Source organism: Bubalus kerabau, chromosome 4, assembly GCF_029407905.1.
Source record: "Bubalus kerabau isolate K-KA32 ecotype Philippines breed swamp buffalo chromosome 4, PCC_UOA_SB_1v2, whole genome shotgun sequence".
NCBI lineage: Eukaryota > Metazoa > Chordata > Mammalia > Artiodactyla > Bovidae > Bubalus > Bubalus kerabau.
The window spans coordinates 119,558,790-119,582,766 of NC_073627.1; the positions used below are offsets into that span (position 1 = coordinate 119,558,790).

Genomic DNA, 23,977 nt, shown 5'->3' on the forward strand with positions numbered 1-23,977 from the left:
TTGATGTATGGCAAAACCAATACAATATTGTAAAGTAATTAGCCTCCAATTAAAATAAATTTATATTTAAAAAAAAGAAAAGTTAGAAGGCATGGGGCTTCCCTGGCAATCCAATGGTTAAGACTTCACCTTCCAAAGCAGAGGGTGCAGGTTTGATTCCTGGTGGGGGAGCTAGGATCCCACATGCTTTGTGGTCAAAAAATCTAAACATAGGACAGAAACAATGTTGTAACAAATTCAATACAAAGACTTTAGAAAAGCTTAAAAAGAAAAGTGATAAGGTGCACAGTAAAGATTTCTTATGAGGAAAAAGATTATTAAATAGTCTGTAGGGATTTTTCTTCCTTTAGTATTCATTCCTCTGAGCAATTTAATTTATCCCATGATAGGCATCATTAGATTAGAGCATTTCTCAAGCTCTCTTCTAAAATTATATAAAGTCCAACTACTTGTTCTAATTAACCCCCACCTTCTCACCCACCCAAAAGCAATCTGAACTACCAGGCATTACTCTTATCTTAATGTATATATTTTAAAATACATGGATACATACAGATTCTCTTTCAGTCTTCTGTACCACCAAAATGTTTTACCAGCACATAAAATCAAGAATTATGAAATGAAACATTTTATTTTCCACATGGATGACCTAATGATAGTATCTTACATTGAAATCACTCCCCAAAGCATATTAGGCAAATCCCTAGCTTTTATTCCCATTGATCATCACAGTCATGCTGAAAAGTTAGGGAGGCTGTGTATTGGAAAGTATTCCCCAGGGAACTAGAGCTACAGAGAACACTAGCAAAAAGTTTGGAAAACTCTGAGTTTAACAATGTTTAAACATATGTATCACAAGGCCCTTCAGACTCTTCATGTTAGTTCATTACAAATCTCCATGTGGGGGAGGGGAGAGAGAGAGCGAGAGAATATTTCACAAACTTATTGTATCACAAAACCCTTTTCCCATTGCGCATCTTATGGAATTCATGTTGGGACTGCCCCTGCATTATCATTTTGCTAAGACATGATAAATATCTACAGTTGCATTTTAGCTATGCTGTATTCAACAACATCTGACAAATGTTTGCTGATCCTCAATGTGCCAGACACTGCTCTAGGAGCTATTAACAAAGAAGGAAATCCTTGCTTTTATGTAGCCTATATTTTAATGGGGAAAATAAAATTTAAAAATTAATAATAAATAAAATAGGGATAAATATTAAGAAGAAAAAAAACAGGAAATGTATTAATAAATCTGTGTGTGTGTGTCTGTCTGTCTGCATGCTGGGGAAGGGACAATGTTTTGGAGGAGGTGGCCAAAGAAGGTTTCTGAGGTGATAGCTAAGTAAAGCCCCAAAGGAGGTGAGAGAGGAATTATCACATATCTGGAAAAGAAGCAGTTTGGGCAAAGAGCACAGGAAAAGTCCATAGGTGGGACTGCATCAGAAAGAAAGATTCAAATTTGATTAAAACATGGCCCTGTTTTTTATTTCTACTATAGAGATTAGTCAGTCTTTTAAGAAACAGGTCTAACATTTTTAAAAGCCACACATGCAGGGGAAGAAGAGGGTGGGATGAATTGAAAAAGTAGCATTGATATATATATATATACTACTGTGTACAGATAGTGAGAAGCCACTCTATAAGACAGGGATCCCAGTCTGGCACTCTGTGATGACCTAAAGGGGTGGGATGGGAGGTGGGTTGGAGGGAGGGGGTCTCAAGAGGGAGGAGATATATACATAATTATGACTGATTCTCATTGTTGTTTGGCAGAAACCAACACAACATTGTAAAGCAATTATCCTCCAATTTAAAATAATAATAAATAAAAGCCATTCATGTTTTAAGTACACATAATTCATGAGTCTTATACTTTACTGTAAGGACCCAGAGTCTTGCATTTGTGGTTTTTCAGACACTTTCCCTAGGGATTCTTGGGACACTTTCAGGAGAGTCTGTGAAGTAAAATCTATTTTCATTAATGAGAAGACATCACTGGCCCTTTAAGCTGAGCAGACATGGGCACAGTGGAACAAAAGCAATGGTGGGTAAAACTGCCAGGACCTTAGCAAGAATCAAAGCAGTGGCACTAAGGTAGACCAGTAGACCCTGCATTCTTCCCTGCCACAACCCTGCAGGACAATTACTGCTGGTTTAATTTACAAATGTCCTTGACGAAACTGTTAAAGAAAACACTAAGTTAGTTAAATCTCAAACCTGGAGTAAACACATCTTTTAATGCTCTGTGGTAAAAATAAGGCATATGCATAAAATATTTCTGATGCATTCTGAAGACCAATGGTTGTCCAGAAGGAAAAGGAGCTGTGCAATTAAATTATGAGCTGATTAACTCAGTTCAGTTCAGTCGCTCAGTCATGTCTAACTCTTTGTGACCCCATGGACTGCAGCATGCCAGGCTTCCCTATCCTTCACCAACACTTAAAGCTTGCTCAAACTCATGTCCATGGAGTCGGTGATGCCATCCAACCATCTCATCCTCTGTCATCCCCTTCTCCTCCTGCCTTCAATCTTTCTCAGCATCAGGGTCATTTCTAAGGAGTCAGTTCTTCGCATCAGGTGACCAAACTATTGCAGTTTCAGCTTCAGCATCAGTCCTTCCAATGAATATTCAGGATTGATCTCCTTTCAGTCCAAGGGACTCTCAAGAGTCTTCACCAACACCACAGTTCAAAAGCATCAGTTCTTCAGCGCTCAGTTTTCTTTATAGTCCAACTCACATCCACACATGACTACTGGAAAAACCATAGTTCTAACTAGATGGACCTTTGTGGGTAAAGTAACGTCTCTGCTTTTTAATAAGCTGTCTAGATGGGTCATAGCTTTTCTTCTAAAGAGCAAGTGTCTCTTAATTTCATGGGTATAGTCACCATCTGCAGTGATTTTGGAGCCCAAGAAAATAAAGTCTGACACTGTTTCCATTGTTTCCCCATCTATTTGCCATGAAGTGATGGGACCAGATGCTATGATCTTAGTTTTCTGAATGTTGAGTTTTAAGCCACCTTTTTCACTCTCCTCTTTCACTTTCATGAAGAGGTTCTATAGTTCTTCTTCGCTTTCTGCCATAAGGGTGGTATCATCTACATATCTGAGGTTATTGCTATTTCTCCCGGCAATCTTGATTCCAGCTTGTGCTTCATCCAGCCTGGCATTTTGCACGATGTACTCTGCATATAAATAGCTGATTAGCTACTTCTCACTATATATTTTTGTTTGGGAAAATATAGTTATTTTAATAAAATACGTTATTTTGTTAACGTAGTGGATTTATGTTATTTTTAATGAATTAATAAATTGATGTTAAATTTTTTCCGGTTCAGTTGCTGACATGGTAAATATTGATAAATGTAACATACATAAACAGAAGCTTTTGCCATCCTCAGTCATTTTTAAGAGTGTAAAGGGTCCTTAGACTAGGAACTCTGAGAAACATTATACTAATAAAAGAGCAAAACTACCATGCATGGGCACATATATGAGTAAATACATACACGTATTATATATTTGAGGGTTGTTTTTTTTTTGGCTCTTCTGGGTCTTTGTTGCTGCACGGGCTTTTCTGTAGATGCATCAAGTGGAGGCTACTCTCTAGTTGTGGCGTGTGAGCTTCTCATTGCCGTGGTTTCGGTTGTTTTGGAGCACAGGCTCTGTAGAGCTTTCGGGATTCAGTAGTTGCAGCACACGGGCTCTGTAGCTCTGTAGTTTCAGCTCCCTGGCTCTACAGCACAGGCTCAGTAGTTGTGGTGCACAGGCTCGTTTGACCTGTGGCATGTGGGATCTTCCCAGATCAGCGATCAAACCCATGTCTCCTGCATCAGCAGGTGGATTCTTTACCACTGAGCCATTAGGGAAGCCCTACTTTTGGGACTTTTTTGATTGAAGTTCAAATAACACATTAACTATTTTTTAGGTGAGCAATTCAATGGCATTTAGTACATTCAGAATGTTGGGCAACCATCACACTACCTAGTTCCAAAACATTTTCATCATCCCAAAAAGAAACTCAGCACACGTTAAACAGATCCTTCTCTTTGTCCACTTGTATCCCCAGCCCATGGCAACCACCAATCTGCAGTCTGTATATAGGGATTTACCTATCCTGCTGCTGCTGCTGCTAAGTCGCTTCAGTTGTGTCCGACTCTGTGCGACCCCATAGACGGCAGCTCACCAAGGCTCCCCTGTCCCTGGGATTCTCCAGGCAAGAACACTGGAGTGGGTTGCCATTTCCTTCTCCAATGCAGGAAAGTGAAAAGTGAAAGTGAAGTCATTCAGTCGTGTCCGACTTTTAGCGACCCCATGGACTGCAGCCCACCAGGCTCCTCCATCCATGGGATTTTCCAGGCAAGAGTACTGGAGTGGGGTGCCAATTCCTACCTATCCTAGACACTTTATATAGACTGAATCAATAATATGTGACCTTTTGTGACAGGCTTCTTTTACTTCACATAATGTTTTCAAGGTTCATCCTCACTGTAATATGGATTGCGGGTGCTTCACTCCTTATATATTTACTTTTAATTAACTATTCATCTTCACATATTCTTTTAAGGGTATATTTATGATCTCTGATTTCCCAGGCTCCAGAATGCACCAAACAATTGGATCACATTTCAGTTTCATTTGCCTCTTGGATTCTATCTATAATGAAGGGAATGATGCTAGGAGGCCCTTGGCACCTAACTCCCCTATTCTTGGGCACATATCTTACTCCAGGGAAATGCATGATCTTCTGTACTATGTATACTACAAAGGGTGCTGCACATTGATTGCAAAAACGGTCCCTCTCTTTATCCACACACCTACAAAATTGTAGCTTCTTCCATCAAGAAGAGAGGTGGGTCTATCTATCCCCCACCCTTGAATCTGGACAGGCCTTGTGACTTGCTTTAGCCAGAAAATGAAAGAGCTCATAGGGTGGGTAAGAAAGTTAAAAGAGACAGTGTGTGCAATGTACTTAGCCCAGGGCCAGGCACATAAGTCATCGTTAAGTGGTAACAATTATCATTCAGAGTACATATAGCATAAACAGCATATAACGGGCATGCTGCTTTCTGTTCCAGGAATTTTGGTCTTCATATGTTTCCCTCATGTCTTTTCTCCTCTCCCCACTCATCTTCTGGCTGGGTCCAGATGCTATCAGTTGATAGATGGCATAACCAAATAAAGAGCTTGCACAAAATACATACGGGTTATAGTTTCCAAGAAAGTAATCAATCCAGCCAACCTTGGGTTCACTACAACTCCAGGTTCACCCTGGAGGTAAAGACATTTACAACATAATCTAGTTGGGGCTAGTTTAATCAAAAATATTCTCATTGGGTAATTTTGAACCTACATTGAAGAAACAGGAAAACAGAAACAATTTATTGAGTGTCACTGTCGAAGTGCTTCACATGCACAATCTCATTTAATCTTCACAACAACCCTCTGAACCCCCTGGGACAGACTTTAAATTGTCCCCATTTTACAGATGAGAAAACTGAGGCTTGAAGATATGAATAATTTGCCCAATTTTGTGGAAGGTGGTATAAGAAAGTTAAATAAGAACTGATTCTTGTTCCTCAATCCTTTAATAATAGAATCCCTTTAACTTTCTCTTTCATTTGTAGACTCCATGTTTTGAGAGTTTTTATTTATCATGTAATAGTATTAGTTTTGAAATGCTAAAATGAATCCTTGACTTAGGAGATCTCAAAGTACTAAAGCTCCTGGTTTGGAACTGTTGAACTAGTCCCAGCTCCTCATTTGCAATTGAAGAAACAGAAACTCAGAAAGAATCAAGGATTTGCCAAGGCCACACTGCTCCCATGTAAAAGGAAAATCACTAAAATTCAGGTCTTCTCATTCCCTGTAACCATTTTATTTTCCATATAAAATTCGGCCTCTAGAACATGCCCTAGCTACAGGGACACTTTGGAACCAAGTCACCAGCAGGAAACAGAATTAAGGCAACAATCATAGAAGAGGTTTACCATGTATTTAAAATCCTCACAGCAGCTGCTCTGTATGTGCCACACCTTTTGGCTAAGTGATCATTTACTCCAAGAGAAGGTTCTGACACCACATAAAAGGGAAAAAAAATTAAGAACTATTTAAAGACAGATGACATTCAAAGTAGTTTTAAAAATACATGTAAAAATGATTCACGTGTTACTGGGATTAAGGACTTCCATAAGGGGATAGAAAGCTGTAGTGGGAAGAATGCTGACTTGTGCCACCATTCTTTTAACTTGGAGCTTGTTTTACGAGATGGCATACTATCTTCCAGCCTGGTGTGATAAAGGGGGCAACAGAGAAAGAAAGCTTCACATGATAAATGGAACAGAAGCAGGACTTTATTTCAGTTCTGAGCGGAAGCTCTTAGAACCATTGCTGAACCTACCAGCAATCTTACTTTTCTTCTGTCCCAAGAGCAGCCAATCCCAAGCCACCGTCGTTCCTTTAGCCTACACCCTAGAATGAAGACGGGCTTGGAGTCACCGCTGACCCTCAGCAACTTGTAACCCAAGTGAGAAATATGCCTTATCTGTTGAAAGTCACTGACACTGAGGACTTTTGCCACCAGAACACAACCTGGTGAAAGCTGACAGATGCAAAGCAGTATCTAAAATGACTCCTAAAAATTCTAAGGTGGCTGCTGATCATCCCCACAGAACCTGACATCCTGAAAGCCTTTCTGGGCTTCCCACAGTGTCAAGAGAAGCAGAATTCTGCTTAAGGGAAAAGGAACTGGAAAGGGCAAAGTAGGCTGTACGAAACTCTGTGAACAAAGAACACATCGGAGAAGCAGAGAGACAAGCAAAAGCCAACAACAAAAGGGCATAAATAACAAAGGAACTCCATCCATAGCAAAGCAGCACATACAAACGTGCAGCACTAACACCAGGGAGGAGGGAGAGACAGAAAGTAGGAGAGCATCCAGATGCCAAAGGGCTGCCTGAAAGACAGATAAGGACTAGAAAAGAGAGGGACCAAACAATGGTGAGAGGAACTGTGAACAGTTTTAAGAGAAAAAAAAGTTGGACCCCAACATTGTGTTTGCTGCATCAAGTCCTCTGCTCGAAGGGAAAGTGCAGTAAGGCAGCCCGTCCTCTGGGAAACATTTCCATTTCAACTGGGGGCAGGCACCTCCAGATTCTGTTGTTCAGTCCCTCAGTCGTGTCCAGCTTTCTGTGACCCCATGGACTGCAGCATGCCAGGCTTCCCTGTCCTTCACCATCTCCCTGAGTTTGCTCAAACTCCATTGGTGTTGCCATCCAACCATCTAATCCTCTATCACCCACTTCTCCTCCTGCCCTCAATCTTTCCCAGCAATTGCTTCTTTTCCAATGAGCTGGCCCTTCACATCAGGTAGCCAAAGTACTGGAGCTTCAGTTTCAGCATCCGTCCTTCCAATGAATATTCAGGATTGACACACACTTTAAAGGGGCCATGAATGGTGCCTTCTGCCTCCAGTGAATCAATGCCCTGGGACCTCACTGCTGAAATTATGGTGGGGAGGAGGGTGGGCTGCTGGCAGCATCAGCATCACCTGAGCTTGTGACAAGAGCAGAATCCCAGGTCCTACCCCAAACTGCAGTGACTCAGAATCTGCACTGTAATACAATTCCAGGATGACTTTCCAACACAGGAAAGCTTAGTAAGTGCTGCCATAATGACCATTCTTCCCAAAGTAAGTGTATTATGCCCCTGATGTATGTTAAACTGGAAATATAGGTTAAGATTCTCAGGTATGCATACTAGAAATTTAGCTCCAACGTTCATTAGTTATGCGCCCTTAAACAAGTCACTTGACTTTCCCTGAGCTTCAGTCTCTCCCTCTATAGACTGAGCACCCTGATACCTTTCTTAAAGGACTGATGTGAAGGCCAAATGAAATAACATATGTAAGCTGCAGAGTAAATACTGATAGATGTCAGTTCTATTACTTGCTGACCATAAGGAGGTTTTTCTGAGGGGTGAGTGGTGAGGGTAAGAAGCAGGCGAAAGATGTTTTGAGGAAATGAGGGCAAAGAGAAAGCCAGGCAAGGGAGACTGTTGATGGGAAGACACTAGCTTAACTTGAATACTCTTATCTGGTCCTCCTTGTTCTCTGCCCTCTATCTTCAGAAAAACAGTAGTGTATTCAGAAAGAAGCTGGATGCTAGAAGTCATGGCACACAAGGATTTACTTCAAGCACCTCCTCCCCCACAGGCATGCTAATTATTTAGCAGATGTGCATAATTTAACAACTACACAGCCAAGTCTCTCAGAGTCAGTGATTTCCACTCGCATCCCAACGCTTACAGGAAAATATCAACCCAAGTATATTTCCCTAGCATATATTAAAGCTTCCCAACACAATATCTATAAATAAAGTACTGTACCATATATGACTCATCCTGTTAGAGAATAGATTCCTCCTTTTTAAAAAGTCATATTAGGTTTTTAGGAAAACTGGTGTCCTATAAACCTGAAAATTTCATTAATTACAGAATTTCAAGCCCAGACTAACTTTGAGCTCTGTCTCCCTAAATTTCCTTTCAATTCGGTTTGGGTGTTTCATTTTTTTCACCACTATCAATGACTCAAACTCTTAAGAAAGATACGGGCAACCCAGGCCCTCTATTCAAGGGCTAATGTGTCCGATGCATCTTAATCTTTGTGCATATTAAATTTAGCAACCATGTGGCCTCTGTAATGCAATGAAGATAAGAAATGTTAGTCTGGAGATCTATGTGTTTCTTAGTGCAAGTCTTCTGAAAGAGAAGAATTCAGCTTAAACTACATTAAATTGCACTAAACTAAAATTACTCTATTGGAGAAGGCAATGGCAACCCACTCCAGTATTCTTGCCTGAAAAATCCCATGGACAGAGGAGCCTGGTAGGCTGCAGTCCATGGGGTCACTAGGAATCGGACACGACTCAGCAACTTCCCTTTCACTTTTCACTTTCATGCATTGGAGAATGAACTGGCAACCCACTCCAGTGTTCTTGCCTGGAGAATCCCAAGGATGGGGGAGCCTGGTGGGCTGCCGTCTCTGGGGTCACACCGAGTCGGACATGACTGAAGCGACTGAGCAGCTGCAGCAGCAAAATTACTCTATTGCATCAATATGGGGTGCGCTTAGGTTTTTGGCCTGTTAACGAATATGATCCAAATGGAGAAATAGTGTAAGGTGGATGGAGAGAGAGAATTTGACAAAATGATACCTCCTTCATAAGAAGGAAAGAGCTCCTGTTACAGTCAATTAAATTCCCTTCCCCTCATTACAAAGATCTCTCAGCCAAAATTGACATAAGCGATATCCAGGCACCTGGTGCCCCACCGCGGTATGAAGGATGCTGTCCACAGGCCCTCCAAAGACCTCTCAGGTCCCTCTCTTCTGTCACAGGTAACACCTGGTCTCCAGAGCCTGGGGGACTCAGCACACTTCCACCAATGACACACCCACGAATCTCCTATCTGCAAACTGTTCATCAGAGGCCATCTCACAATACTGCAAAGCTCAGCTGGCTTGCTTTGCTGTGTGTCTCCTGCAACATGACTTCAGTCCGAATGTGTTTCATCATTGGATATTCTCCTCTTAGACATGGGCTCTACGTTTTTACTCAGTCATTTTCTCTTATGGAGATGGAACCAAGCAAGCAAACTCCAACTGAAACCTTTACACTACCTTTTGAAAGTGTAGACCAGTTTTTGTACCTACTGATAAGATTGGAAGCAAAGGCATGGAACTCAGAAGACACTCTCTACTCAGCTCTGCCGCTTAACTGGCTGCATGTCCTTGGGCAAGGCTGGATTTCACCTCTGGCCTTTTTCTTCTCCTCTGTGATGTAGATATAATAACATGTCCTACCAAAGGTTGATCAAATAAGATCACATAGGTGGAGGCAGTTATGAAGTGTAATACTATGGCTTGAATTACCATACCAAGTATAACAGCAACTAGCTTGACTGCTCCATAAGGCTCAGGCTTGTTTTATTTTGTTTTTAATGATTCAGCTGCTGCTGCTGGTGCTGCTAAGTCGCTTCAGTCATGTCCTACTCTGGGTGACCCCATAGATGGCAGCCCACCAGGCTCCCCCATCCCTGGGATTCTCCAGGCAAGAACACTGGACTGGGTTGCCAGTTCCTTCTCCAATGCATGAAAGTGAAAGTGAAAGGGAAGTCGCTCAGTCGAGTCCGACTCTTCACAACCCCATGGACTGCAGCCTACCAGGCTCCTCCGTCCATGGGATTTTCCAGGCAAGAGTACTGGAGTGGGGTGCCATTGCCTTCTAATAACTCAGAGAGGAAGTCAAAAGAAAAAGAGAAAGTGGCAGATTCTGCTTCTTAGTCCCAGGCAACATGTGTAACTGACCCGGCATAGATTGTATTATGATTGTCTTAATTTAACAGCATGGCAGCTTCAGAGTATTTGATCAGATTCATGTTTTTTAAATTAGTGTAGTACTGCACAGTCTCTCAAATTTGTCAAGAGCACAGACCTAGGTGTCAAGAGACCTGAAATTTTTGTTTGACTCTTTCACAATGTTCTGTGGAACAATTTAACCTTTCTAAGTCTTAAAATTTGGTGGGTTTCACTCAGAAATCAATTTGGAAAGATTTAGCAAGAAACTTGAGACTATTTATATCTTTTGCTCCAATAATTACATATTTGAAAAACTATTTTAAGGATTTAATCCTAAACAGGACAACATGTTTAGGTGCAAAGATATTTGTTATAGTATAATTAACAGCAGAAAGAGGACAATCAAAATGTTCAACCACAGTATATTTTTTATAAAAATATATGCTATCATTTAAAATGTTGACTCAGAATGCTATGTTATTACATAGGGAAATATTTAATAAGCTATGTTAAGTAAAATAAAAATCAGGGTACCCAATGTATGAATGTTGTTTAGTTGCTAAGTCATAACCGACTCTTTTATGACCCCGTGGACAGAACATAATGTCCACATGAGTTTGAGCAAGCTCTGAGAGTTGGTTGTAGACAGGAGGCCTGGCGTGCTGCAGTCCATGGGGTCACAGAGAGTCAGACATGACTGAGCGACTGAACTGAACTGACTGTGGTTTAATATAATATTCGTTTTCAATTTTTACTGTGATCATCGGGAGAACTTTTTTTTCTTTTTAGATTGTAGGCAAATTAAAAACATGGTCTTAGGAAATGTATACAGGTCATATATATAGTCTTGGTCACTCAGCTGGTATCCGACTCTTGGCGACCCCATAGACTGTAGCCCACCAGGCTCCTCTGTCCATGGAATTTCCCAGGCAAGAATACTGGAGTGGGTTTCTGTTTCCTTCTCCAGGGGATCTTTCCAACCCAGGGGTCCAACCTGTGTCTCCTGCATTGGCAGGGGCTGGGGCGGGACTTGGGGGGGGTTACGGTTCTTTACCTTCTTTACCGCTGAGCCACTACGGAAGCCCAAAATGTATTAATATCCTATTTTAATCCACGCAGGAAAGAATAAGAAAACTCCTTGCCATAATATTGCCAATAGCCATGCTCCAATGAAAATGAGTCATTTTTAAGCTTTTTCCCATTGTTTGCAGTTCATTTTCAGCTTTCCTCTATTTCCCAAACTTGCTTTAATGTTTATAATTTTATAAATAAACAAAGCCTAAAACATAATATTAGGAGGTTTAAATAGACAGTCTAAAGTCACCTATTGCAGTGTTAAGGATCTAGCTTTGTATCACAGTCTCAAATGTAAAGGTCTGTGATTAAAATAACCCATAGTGTCAAAGCAAGAAATCACTAATACAAGTTTATAGCTACAGAATGCTGTTTAAACACACAGAATCTCAATGCCTGTTCCCACAGCACTCCCAGAAGTGACGGGCCAGGGTGTGTCCAGTGTAACACAGCAATCAGGGTGGATGCATATAAATCTTTCTGAGAGCAAAAGTCCAATGAAGAGGCCAGTAGTCAGAAGCATGACTCCATGTTTATGAGATACATCAGAGCAGTCTACGTAAATGCCAGTCTATGAAACCCTGTGTGTGTGTGTGTGAACTGATTTTTACAGCGATGTCATGCTTGGTCAGCAGGCTATTTTGACATGGAATAATCCCACAGATGTGAGAAATACATTTCCCCATAATAAGGCTCAGAGTTATATAACAGCATGGAGAGCTAATTAACTTTTCAAAATGTTTTAAAAGCCATTTCTGGAATGGCATTTTGGTCTGCATCCACCACAGTGAGTTTATGTCTGGATTTTTTGGAGACTGGAAAAAAGAGTGATGGAGCTTCAGGCCAAGGTCCAAGGGTAGGCAGCCAAGTGACAAGCTCATGACGAGTTGCACACCAATGAGGTGGCTTTGCTTTCTGCGCGGCTTTATGTCAGATTCACAAAAATTCAGCTACAGGATAAAATTCTCCCTCTGGTTTATCTTTTTCTATGACCTGTTCCCTGGTGGCTCAGACAGAAAAGAATCTACCTGCCAAGCAGGAGACTCGAGTTTGATTCCTGGGTTAGGAAGATCCCCTGGAGAAGGAAATGGAAACCCACTCCAGTATTCTTACCTGGGAAATTCCATGGACAGAGGAGCCTGGTGGGCTACAGTCTATGGGGTTGCCAAGAGTCGAATACCAGCTGAGTGACCAAGACTATATATATGACCTGTATACATTTCCTAAGACCATGTTTTCAATTTGCCTACAATCTAAAAAAAAAAAAAAGTTCTCCCGATGATCACAGTAAAAATTGAAAACGAATATTATATTAAACCACAGTCAGTTCAGTTCAGTCGCTCAGTCATGTCCAACTCTCTGTGACCCCATGGACTGTAGCACGCCAGGCCTCCCTGTCTACCACCAACTCCCAGAGCTTGCTCAAACTCGTGTTCATCAAATCAGTGATACCATCCAACCATCTCATCCTCTGTTGTTCCCTTCTCCTCCTGCCTTCAATCTTTCCCAGCATCAGGGTCTTTTCCAATCAGTCAGTTCTTCACATCAGGTGGCCAAAGTATTGGAGCTTCAGCTTCAGCATCAGTCCTTCCAATGAATATTCAGGACTGATTTCCTTTAGGATTGACTGGTTTGATCTTAAACCACAAGGATTGGTCAAAATTCTGTTCACCTTTCTTTGAAAGAATCCAGGCCTCCCCAAGTCAATGGCTTTGGGAGTCCGTTTATATGGTAGCTGCCAAAGAATGAGAGAATTGTACCTGATATTTCATTTGGGAGATGCTGCACACAAACCAAACCAGGTTGCTAAAGGCAGAGAAGAGATGAAAGTGTTAACAAAGCAGAGGATGGAGGCCAGAGAGCAACCTGCCCTCAGCCTCCCTGGAGAGGGACTTGGGGACACTGCTGTCCCAGAGAAACAACTGAGCACGTGTCCTCCCAGACATACCAGTGGCAGGGGCAGCTAATCTCCCCACCTGTCACTCACTTCTGTCCTCTCAGGGAAAGGTGCTGGTCTGGCCAGCAACATGGGCCACTTGCTAGAGAAAATGTGTATGAAGAATGCGAGACAAGCAAAACACTCCTCCATCAGGCTGAGCTTCTTCCCTGGGCCCTCCCTTCTTTTCCATTGTGGAAAGCAAGAAGCAAACATGTACATCTCTCTTTTGCCCCTTCAATTAATAGATAATTTAATGCATTTATTTATGGCTGTGTTGGGTCTTGCTATGCAGGCTCTTCTCTAGTTGCACTGAGCGGGGGCTACTCTCTCTTTGGGGTGTGAAGGCTTCTCATGGTGGTGGCTTCCCTTGTTGCAGAGCACGGGCTCTAGGGCACTGGGGCTTTAGTAGTTGTGGCACATGGGTTCAGTAGTTGCAGCTCCTGGGCTCTAGAGCACTGGCTCAATAGTAATGACGAATGATCTTAGTTGCTGCACAGCACGTGGGATCTGCCTGGATCAAGAATCAAACCTGTGTCTCCTACATTGGCAGGCAGATTCTTTACCACTGAGCCACCAGGGAAGCTCCAACAGATCATTTTTTCACAGCAAAAAAAGACCTAATTAAACTGTTGGGCTTCTTTAAAAATAAGCCACTTACTCTTCTTTATTTTTTTAATTTTTATCAAAGTATAGTTGATTTATAATGTGTTATTTTCAGGTGTACAGCAAAGTGACTCAGTCACATATAAATTTGTTTTCAAATTATTTTCCCATTATTATAAAATATTGCATATAGTTCCCTGTCGTATACAGTAAACCAAAAAAGCCACTTTAATTCTTAAAGTCCTGTTGTTTCCAACTGAAAGAAAGAAATGGGTCCTACAATGGGGAAATCTTTCATTAAAACTTTCCAAATAATAGAAAATCCATCAGCAGGAAGCCCCTCCCTCTCCAGTTGTTCTTAGGGATTTTATTTTACAGGCCTAAGGTCATTGCTGCAACTTCTTTATGGAGCCCAGAACCAGAGTAAAGTTCTTGATTCAGAATGGGAGTGGAGAGTGGGGCCTCTCACATCTCGTATGTGCCATGGGCCTATTTATGCTTCCCCACATCAGGCTCACATTTATAGCACCGTCATCACTCTCCGTCCTGACTCATGATCACTTGCTATAAACCATGACATTTCACATATCTGGCTTCACTTAAGAATGAGCTCAGCCATGCAAGGGACTTCTCCAGACAACTGAAGCTTACCCTCCATGTAACAACTGCTGGTCTATTTTTTTTTTTAACATTAATTATCTGTGTTGGATTTTTTTTCTGAAATTGCTTACATATCCCCACCTTCTCTTAAACAGGACACCAAGCTTAAATAATTTTCTTCCTTGATTAGCCAGGGTCATTACTGTGAACTTTCTGCCATTGATGTTATGGCCTCCAGCATCTGCGCAGGTGTTTAGGACTGCTTATCCTACATCAGATGGAATGCCACTTGCTGAGCATCTGGGCCCACTTCTTGGAAGTCTGTTTGCCTGTGGTTTTGTTTGTGCAGTTCCCTATTGTACATTACCAGCAATGGCAACCTCTGGCTCCCACTCCTCCCACACCCCACTCAGAGAAACAAATCTTGTCAAAGCCCAGCTTAAGTAATGAGGATGACATAAAATCGGTGCCAGCATTTGTGAGTCTGCTGCATTCCCATCATTCTCATGACTTTCAGATATCATCATACCAATCGGCTCAGAAAGACAGTTTAGGGGATTTTCCTGTGAGAAAAGAACTAATTCTCAAGGTATGTTTTTAATACTCAATGGCAGTTGTCTGAAGGAAGGCTGCCTTTGTCTAATTTTCAGTTTTCTAGAAACTTTGAACTCCAGACACATGAATGAGCTCTTACTCTTGCAGATAACTCATCCTGAGCTTTTGGAAAGATTTTCTTCTATGTCTCACCACTTTTCAAACTTTCCTCCCCTCGAATGCTGTTTTTCTTTGCTTTTCTCCTACTTCCTTTCCAATTCCATCCCCACCCTTCTTCTTTCCTTTCTCCCTCTTTTCCTTCACTCCCATGTGTGTGTCCCTAGTACATCCAGTAGTCTTCTGCACCATTGCTAAGCTGGCAGTCTGGAGAGCAGAAGTGAAGCAAATAGCAGAAATCTTAACTCCTAACCTCAGCTCTTCTTGCCAGCTGTGACACCCAGGCTGTGCTCACTCTATCTATACTTACTCACTCAGCCAAACCCAGCTTTTCTGTCTCCAGCAAGAGAGTGACAATAATGAAGGGAAAAAAGGTACAAATAACCTTATTTACAAATCAGAAATAAATCCATAGATATGGAAAACAAACTTATGGTGACCAAAAGTGAAAGGAGGGGAAAAACAAATAAGGAGTTTGGGATTAACATATACACACCACATAACTTATACGCAGAGTACATCATGAGAAACACTGGACTGGAAGAAACACAAACTGGAATCAAGATTGCCGGGAGAAATATCAATAACCTCAGATATGCAGTTGACACCACCCTTATGGCAGAAAATGAAGAGGAACTCAAAAGCCTCTTGATGAAAGTGAAAGAGGAGAGTGAAAAAGTTGTCTTAAAGCTCAACATTCAGAAAACGAAGATCATGGCATCCGGTCCCACCACTTCATGGGAAATAGATGGGGAAACTGGAAACAGTGTCAGACTTTAATTTTGGGGGGCCCCAAAATCACTACAGATGGTGACTGCAGCCATGAAATTAAAAGACACTTACTCCTTGGAAGGAAAGTTATGACCAACCTATATAGCATATTCAAAAGCAGAGACATTACTTTGCCAACAAAGGTTCATCTAGTCAAGGCTATGGTTTTTCCTGTGGTCATGTATGGAGGTGAGAGTTGGACTGTGAAGAAGGCTGAGCACCGAAGAACTGATGCTTTTGAACTGTGTTGTTGGAGAAGACTCTTGAGAGTCCCTTGGACTACAAGGAGATCCAACCAGTCCATTCTGAAGGAGATCAGCCCTGGGATTTCTTTGGAAGGAATGATGATAAAGCTGAAACTCCAGTACTTTGGCCACCTCAAGCGAAGAGTTGACTCATTGGAAAAGACTCTGATGCTGGGAGGGATTGGGGGTGGGAGGAGAAGGGGACGACAGAGGATGAGATGGCTGGATGGCATCACTGACTCAATGGACGTGAGTCTGAGTGAACTCCGGGAGTTGGTGATGGACAGGGAGGCCTGGCATGCTGCGATTCATGGGGTCGCAAAGAGTCAGACACGACTGAGTGACTGATCTGATCTGATCTGATATATAATATAGATAACCAGCGAGGACCTACTGTATAGCATAGAGAACTATACTCAATAATTGATAACCAATAAGACAAAAGAATCTGAAAAAGAATATATATACACATATCTATGAAATGGAATCGCTATGCTATACACCTGAAACAAACACAACACTAAGTTGTGAATGTCTGTGAATCAACTATACTCCAATTAAAAAGATAATGTATATGAATATGTTTAGTAATGATATGGAAATTATTGTTAATAGTGAGTTTAAAAGAATTCTTTTGACTATATTCAGAACCTGGGATTTGAACTGGAGCTCACATTTAATTGTACATTATTCATAAATAAAATGGTAATGATAAAATTACAGAGAAAAAAGGTTTGGCTAAAAATGCATTTTTGAGAACTTCACTATATCGTTGTTATTGTTGCTCAGTCACTCAGTCGTATCCAACTCTTTGTGACCCCATGGACTGCAGCACGCCAGGCTTCCCTGTCCTTCACTATTTCCTGAAGTTTGCTCAAACTCATGTCCATTGAGTCGGTGATGCCATTCAACCATCTCATGCTCTGTCACCCCCTTCTCCTGTCCTCAATCTTTCTCGGCATCAGGGTCTTTTCCAACTAGTCAGCTCTTCCCATTGGGTGGCCAAAGTACTGGAGCTTCAGCATCAGCATCAGTCCTTCCAATGAATATTCAGGGTTGATTTCTGATTTGATTTTGAGAATTGACTGACTTGATCTCCTTGCTGTCCAAGGGACTCTCAAGAGTCTTCTCTAGCAGCACAGTTTGAAAGCATCAATTCTTTGGCACTCAGCTTTCTTTATGGCCCAACTCTCACATCCATACATGACTGCTGGAAAAGCCATAGCTTTGACTATATGGACCTTTGTCAGCAAAGTGATGTCTCTGCTTTTTAATACTCTGTCTAGGTTTGTCATACCTTTTCTTCCAAGGAGCAAGTGTCCTTTAATATTATATATAATACTACTAAATCTAAATAAGTTTCTAAATTGAAATAATGTTTGCACATATTTTCATGTATCAGTTCTTAACATAAGAAATCTAAAAAGCAGAAGGAAGCTTACTGTAGGACATTAAAAACTCAGTTCTTTGTTCAAAAAAAATGAGGAATCTGGAAAACCAAAAATTGTACTCACAACTTTGATAGCAACTAATGGGCAAATTCTAACTTTTTAAAAAATCCATTCTCATTATCAAAAATTCACTAAATACCCACAATATTTCCAGTCACTCTAAAAGCTAGTCACAGACACTATCTTCCAAGTAGTTTATTGGTCTTTTATTTTTCTTTCACTTGGGCATACAGTGAAACAGTCTCCCAATTTAGTCAACCAAATCATAGATAGTCCCACACCATAACTTTCTCATAGTAGGTTCTCAATAATACTGATTGATTAGTCAATTATCCAAGGATATTTTAATATAAAATAATCAAAAACAGAGAAATGAACCTCTCTTGGGTCAAAGTTAACTCACTACCCAACACTCCCATAAACCTGCCAAGTTGCTTGCATTTTATTTAAAGAAAATGAAATGTTCCAGGATATTGGTGGGAAGACACAGATGTGGGAGTGGGTCCTGGAATGGGAGTCAGATGACCTGGGAGCAAACACTGGCTCTGTTCTCTACTGACTTGAAAACTTGGGCAAACTTCTTGCCCACCTGAACCTCAGTTTCTTCAACTGCAAAAGGAAATAATAGCTACCTCACAAGGCTGTTTTGAGTATTAAGTGGAAAAATATATTTCTTAGGGATAAGACAGATAGTCAACAAATTTCAGTCAAATTAAAATCATCCCTGTTTCTATAAAATGTAAATAGGGCTTCCTGGCTTTCTTATTCACCGTGATCATTTTCATGTTTTTATTACTGTGGGTGAAAGAGATATTCTTGTCTTAGTACATACACACCTGCAACAGCCTTAATATCATTTGACTGATGAGGCCAGTCTGGAAGGCCTTCAAATTTCCTATCAAGGACTGAAAAATCTTCCCTGCTAGTCTCATGACATTAGTGCTGGCCCAGAAGCAGCAGAACAAGCTGGGCCAGCTTGGTGAAATGGCTGGGATTGGGGGAGTCTAATTTTTCCCCTTTGGACCACATAGCGGAAGATCTAAGGCTCCAGTAGTTCCACTCTGTCTACTGATGCCCAGTGTGGTTTTGCAGAGTGCCCATACCCTTCCTTGCCTCTCTCCAATCCATTCATGCTTTAATCCACCAATTCTTACAGATTCCAAGCAATTAGCATAAAAACTAGGCTCATTATTTTACAGTAACATTTTGTACAAAGTGTGTACCACATAAAATCACTGTATGGCACTTCTCGACCTTAACATTTCTCATCTCCTTCTAGTAAACCAACCCGAATTCCCATATACTATGGCCAGCCCTTCTCCAGATTCAGGTCTCTAAAAGTCTGCATCTGCTTATCCATTTATTCATTTTTTGGCCACTATAGTGTCTTATGAGTTATGCAAGGCTTTTATCTTATGGTTCCATTCATTCTAAAAACACTTCCACCTTTTTGTGCTTAGCACAGTCATGGCTCAGGGCTTCCCTGGTGGCTCAGTGGTAAAGAATCTGCCTGCCAATGCAGGAGATGCAGGAGACAAGGATTTGATCCTTGGGTCGGGAAGATCCCCTGAAGTAGGAAATGACAACCCACTCCAATATTCTTGCCTGGAAAATTCCATGGACAGAAGAGCCTCATGGGCTACAGTCCATGAGGTCTCAAAGACTGGGACACATGCAGTCATGACTCATGGTCCCAAGAAGCCCCTGAAGGCTAAAGCATCTCCAAAGCATCCAATGCTGAGTAAACTGACCAGTGTGTTTGCTCCTCATCCATCAACTGGTCCCCACAAGCTGAGAGGGTACCTTCCCCTCATCTTTTACTAAGAAACATATTAAGTATTTGCTGACAGGAAATGAAGTAAAGAAGATCTGCATGCAATGGCTCATTAAGACTGATGGCAAGGTCCAAATTGATACAGCCCACCTGCTGGCTTTAAGGATGTCACCAGCAATGGCAAGAAAGGGGAGAACTTCTGTCTGATCTGCAACACAAGGGTGGCTTTGTTGTTCACTGAATTATACCTGAGGAGCCAAGTACAATTTGTGCAAAGTAAGAAAGATCTTTGTAGCACAAAAAATCCCTCATCTGGTGACCCATGATGCTTGTATCATCCACTATCCCGATTCCCTTTCAAAATGAATGACTCCACTGAGATTGATTTCAAATCTGGCAAGATGACTGATTTCAACAAGTTTGACACTGGTAACCTGTATATGGTGACCAGAGTCACTACCGTGGGAAGAACTGAACAATCTTCTGCTGCGATCACCAACAGAAAGAGACAACCTGGTCCTCTTGGTGTGGCTCATGTGAGAGACGCCAACAGCAGCATCTTTGCCTCCCCATTCTCCAACATTTTTGTTATTGCAAAGGCAACAAACCATGGATTTCTTTTCTCTGAGAAAAAAGTATCTGTCTAACCATTGCTGAACACAGAGACAAGAGATTGGCAGCTAAAGAGAGCAGTGTGTCAAATGATCTCTAGGAAACATGACTGGAAAGGTCTTTGGGCTTAACTGGGCTTCCAAGGTGGTGGTATTGGTAAAGAATCCATCTGCCAATACAGGAGATGTAAGAGACATGGATTCAGTCTCTGGGTCAGGAAGATCCCCTAGAGGAGGGCATGTCAACCCACTTCAGTATTCTTGCCTGGAGAATCCCATGGACACAGGAGCCTGGTGGGCTACAGTCCATGGGGTGGCAAAGAGTTGGACACGACTGAAGCAACTTAGCACTCACGTAGGGCTTAATTAAAGATAATGAGGAATGATTAATTGCCCAAAAAAGCTTCTCACAAACAAACAAAGGCCATTTACTGAGCTTCAGGCACTGCACCAGGTTCTGGAGTACAGGTCTCTGGAGCAAATCCATACAGAGACCTTGGTCCCTACTCTCATTAATCAAACACACATGCCCAATAGAGATATAATAACAAGCTACGATAAATGATCTAAAAACATCACCCAAAACCTTGACTTAGACTCATGAACTGGGAGGTTGGGTGGAAAGGGGTCATTCAGCAAAGTTTTCCCTTCATCTTCCCCTGATCTGAAGAAGAGGTAGGGGTTATTTAAACTAGGAGAAGGAGCCAGCAGAAGCTGGGCAGCAGATGAGTCAGATCCTAGGGTCAGGGTAAGAAAGTTGTCTGTTCTCCTAAGAGCAATGGGAAGTGATAAGAAGGATTTAAGGGAGTGATGTGACAGAAATAAAAGACACTTCACTATGGCTGGCAGCAGTGGGAAGGAAAGTGGTCTGCAGGGGATCAATTGGCTAGTTGGCCATTGGAATCATCTGGATGTCTGAGATATGGTGGGTGGGGAAGGGATAGAGGAAAAGGAAGTTCCCAGTTGGAGAAACCAGATGAATACTAATGACATTCACTGAGACAAGGAACTGCAGGAAAGGACACCTTGGGGGCAAAGGGACAAAAGTAGCCATTGTTTCAAGCTCTGTGCTGAGAGCTGTAGGTACATTATTTTGGCTTTCTGATAAGGCTGCAAAGCTGGTATCATTATCTCATTTTTCACATTAAAAACCCAAGGCTGTAATATCAGCTTAATTTTTCTGACCCAACCTTTGTGGATCTAATTTTTCAGGGCGATCTAGTGCCCAATTAGCCTCCCAAGAGCTCTTAAGAAGAAAGATGACTTTTCCTTAGAAACCAAAGCCCAAAGCCACAGAGCTCAGATAGAAATGGATTTGGAATGTTGCCAGAGACTTTGAGTAGGTTACTCTGGGACCCGTGGCAGGGCGGCCATGTGTGATTGTGCATAATTACAATGTGCACAAATGTAATATTGTAATATTACAATTACAATCATAATGCAATGTGTGATTGCATACTGCACAAACCCAGAGGACACCAGTCATATCAAAGTTCCTGTGAATTCTGCCTCCTGAATACATCAGCCCTGCCCCTCCCCAGTTTCTTTTCAAAGAAAGACTCCAAGCTCCATGACTCTAGGGTTCAAAAATAATCAGTGACCAAGGCAACACCATGCACTTGACCTCTCTGGTCCCAGAGCTTCTTTCCTCTTTTGCAGCCTTCATTCAGACCCAGGTGTTTACCCCTCACCCTTTTCTCTGCTCATCTAGTATCCTAAGGAGAAGCAGATGTAAAGGAAGAGTGACCCATCCATCATTAGACCGTTGCTTACAAGAGCTCCCCAGGGGGATATACCAAATCTAAAACATTGCTAATATCTGCCCAAATTAATGCTACAGAGAAACAAACAAGTTATACAAAAGCCGTCGCTTTTTTAGCTAGTTATAAAATATTCCCCAAATTTCTGATTAAAGAGTATTCTTGCTCACCTGATTGCATCTTCCCAGACCCGGGGTGCTGTCCGAACAGCAGTCACCAATTCTTTATCTTTGAGGAAGACCAATCCACTTTGAGATTTACCCTGAAAAAGTCTCGTTCTCTGGCCCCAGGGCCAGGACAAACCACAGCTTTCCAATTTGAAAGTTCAGGCAGTGAGAAATGGAGCTGACTCTAGGACTAAAGCAATCAAGGGCTCTTTTCTCATCAGCCCCTAAGGCAGTGACACCACATTCGCAGAAGTGCTTTGGATTCCTGAGTTTCATGCTTGGGAATGCTCTGACAGGAGGCACAGTCTCAAGTGTGCCAGCCCAGGCTTATGATGGGGAGGGAGCTGATCCTGCGGTCTGTGATCAGAATGAGCTCAGCTTTCCAAATGAAACTGCTCTACCAGTATCTCCATCCTTCTCAGTCCTTACCACCGTGGCCCTTTAAAAGGCATGGAACATTCATTTTAAAGATGCTTTTTATTGATACATATGACCTTGTTTCTATAAAGGAAGTCAGGAAGGATATATTTCTCAATTTCCAATCAAGATGATTCCTCTGCAGACACACTGCAGTGTTTTTCTTTTTTTGAAACCTCATCGCCTCTACCAACTCTGATGTGGTTGGTCCTTTGGAGTTGTGAATGTGCTTCCTTGTCCCTCTGCCACATAGCAGAGTGTCAGTTGACATTTAGGGTCACCCAGGATTTTTCTACTACAGAAATCCACATATGGACCAGTTCCCACTGCAGAAATGAGCCTTTCGCCTGCAGCCGGCACTGCTCGAGGGCGGATGCATTCCCCAGACTCTGGCGGTGACAGTGATTCTCTCCCCACAGCATTTCTGGGATACTGATGTGCCCTGTATCCTTCTGCTGGCAGCTGACACTTCCCCCAATGCTGGCTCATGACCCAGCTCTAGGGCACGAGGACTGCAGCGACCCCCAGCCCTGCGGACCTCTTGACTTGTATCAGCTGGTGCGGTCTGGCAGTGGGAGAGGCTTAGTGGCCAGGCTGCCCCGGGTAGAGACCCTGGCTTCCTGCCAGTCAGAATTCCAGGGGTCTCATTCCTCATTTAGCTCCTCTTTTTCTCCAAAGTTCATGGGAACTTGGACCATTAACTGACATCATAAGGCTGTCTTGGCCTGAACACTTTTTTGAGCTAACCACTATGACATTGGAAGACATTTGCCAAATCACAGGCTAGGGCTCAAAGCCCTCATTCCCTCCCCATCTTCAATTTCTCTTACCACAGAAAGAGTCTAAGAATGACTAAGACACCACTACAGAAATGGTATAACTGAAAATGGAAAGTGCAGCTAAAATGTAAGGATAGATCTGGAACTATGGGATTTGATCTCTGTCCCTATTTCAGCTCAGAATGGGCAGGTGGAAAAGTCAAGAGGTGAAAAAGAAAATGTGTTTTTGCTCTTATTTCTAGTTCGAGCAGTGAGTATCCAGATCAGAAACATAGCTGGAGGATCAAATAATGACTTTTTCAAAATAAGGGTTACCTATGATGGACAGGGAGGCCTGGCATGGTGCAATTCATGAGATCGCAAAGAGTCAGACACGACTGAGCGACTGAACTGAACTGATGTGTGATTATCCCTCAGAAATGACTTGTTCAGGCTGATCTGCGATGGCCAAAACTTAGAAAGGAATAAACCACAGCGACTGAAGGATCACTTTGAAACATAATTCTCTGCAAAACAATCATCGTTTGCTTTGCAAAACAATTCTCAATAGACTGGGAAAAAATTCTAAATGGTCAGTAAAAACAGGAAGATATAGTCATCCTCCTGTATAATAAAATAAATACTGGTTTTAAAACAGAAAAAGAAACATAGCTGAGTTCTCATAAGGAGAAGGGAACCCAGGTAACAAGCATCACCCTTTGACTTCCATCCCTAC

General features: G+C 42.0%; 1 protein-coding gene and 1 pseudogene across 5 annotated transcripts in view; one reads left to right on the forward strand and one right to left on the reverse strand.

The window, feature by feature from the left end:
- Positions 1 to 23,977, reverse strand: part of PRUNE2 (prune homolog 2 with BCH domain) — a 295,032-nt gene that overhangs the window by 265,347 nt on the left and 5,708 nt on the right. The window lies entirely within an intron of this gene.
- LOC129648509 (40S ribosomal protein S4-like) lies at positions 19,435 to 20,240 on the forward strand (annotated as a pseudogene).